Consider the following 2,064-nt stretch of genomic DNA (forward strand, 5'->3'; position numbering starts at 1 on the left):
CATCTGGACATTACACTGCCTATCTAAAATGTGACAAAGGCTGGACACTTTGTAATGATGCCCAGTTGGTTTTCAAACAACGTTTGCCTAGGGAATTACAAAATTCCTACCTAATATTTTTGAAGCCAAAGTTTTAGGAAGATAATTCACTCTCTGAGGAATTTATTATTATAATTTAATAGAACTACCATTGGACCATTTACATAAAGAAGAAGTGCAAAAACACCATTTGGCCTCAAGGAAAGGTATATTTTGAATTATGGACTTTTTGGTGGTCATTTATTCAGTGATTATTTTAATGTGGCAACATTTACAGTTTTTATAAGTTAAAGTTATAGCATTTTGTAATCTGTAAGCATTTCATGTATGTATGATTTGTATTTTCTGGTATTTTACTGAGAATAGTATGTTGGTTTTTTTTTAACAATCTTTCTGATTGTTTTTTTTTTGCCCTCTGTTAAGTGATGAGTACCATTGAAATCACTATTTCGAGTGAAATTCAATATATTCTGAGAACAGCAAAAAAGGCAAACAAATTACTTTGCGGAAATTATGTTGTGTTGTAAAAAATGTATTATTATATGTTATAATTTTTATTTTATTTTCTTTCACAGATCCAAATTTTAAAATGAGCAATTTTTAAGAATTTATATTTGAATGAAAATTAGGCACAAATGAATACACTTTTTTATTCCTATTACTGTGAAGGTAAGTTTAACTAAGTCTCAATATGCAGAATGAAGAGGCCTGCAAGAATCTACAAAGTTGAAACACGTTTCGAAAAACACTTTGTTTACATAGTTTTGAAATCTGACCAAAATCAGATATCAAGTGAACTGCAAAAAAAGAGATTTGAGGGGTTCATAATATTTCATCTTTTTAGCTGTTGAAGGACGGCAATCATTTCAATCATTCTTCTTTGAACATCTTTGCAGTCAAAATTCTGTGCTTACCTTCTATTATTCGCAAGGAAATTTAAAATCGGAAAAATGTCACTTTTTGTAACATAGTTATTGTGTAAGATACTCTTTCATATTTTCAAAGAGAGGAAAAGGCCCTCTATGCACTTTTTATACTCCATGAAAATATAACCTCATCATGCAGACCACTTTCGGTTGAAAGGGTGTTCTATAAGTGTTGTTGTGCATGATTGCACTTGATACTCATAGAACAAGACACATGTGTAGATTGATCAAAAATCCTAAATCTTGATATGTGTGTACATGGTGCACCATTGTAAAATTGGTGTAGGAAAGCACAACAAGGAAAATTGTTTTAATTTCTCCACATTTTTATATCTTCAATGCATGCTGAAATGTTCAGCATACATTGAAGGTGAAAAATGCGTTTTTCTCATTGTTTTTGTGCAGGAAGGTGTGTCTTCCTGTAGAAAAACAAATAGCACATGACACAGATATGCTTGCACTATGGTGCAAGGATGCCTGTGTCACCACATGGCTGCAGTCTAAGCAGCCGTGCAGAGAGAAGCATAGATTTGCAACATATTTATGTACATATGTTGCATCCCTGTGCTTCGGAAGTACTACAGCACACTGCAGTTAAAGAGGTTACTGTGTGATGCTGCAGCACTTCCTTATAGTTCTGCACTTTTACATTCACCATACGCTACTAATGCATTAATTCAGTCAATTATGTACTACACATACATTCATCTAAACTTTCACACACTAACAAAGAAATTTAGCTCTTTTTTTAAACCAGGAAAGTTAGTTCTTACAAGAACTTTTTTTTTCTTCTTTCTTCTTTTATAATTTTATGGGGGGTTTCTGAACAATTTTGTGATTTTTTTGGTTTTTCTGAAAACAAAAAACAAAAAACAAAACAGGAGAAACCAAACAATGAACTTCAGGGAACAGTAAAAAAAAAAAAAAAAAAACTAGCAAATATGACTTTCCTGCCGGCGGCAGATCAGATCGATCGACTGCTCACCATAGCACAAAGTCTTATGGCAGTTAGTGCAGAGCACTTTGAAAAATTTAAATTGAGGACGCATGTCCAAGGTTTGGTCTGATGGATGCGCTCGGCTGCGATGAGGTGGATGGC

Source organism: Triturus cristatus, chromosome 7 (genome assembly GCF_964204655.1).
Source record: "Triturus cristatus chromosome 7, aTriCri1.1, whole genome shotgun sequence".
Taxonomy (NCBI): domain Eukaryota; kingdom Metazoa; phylum Chordata; class Amphibia; order Caudata; family Salamandridae; genus Triturus; species Triturus cristatus.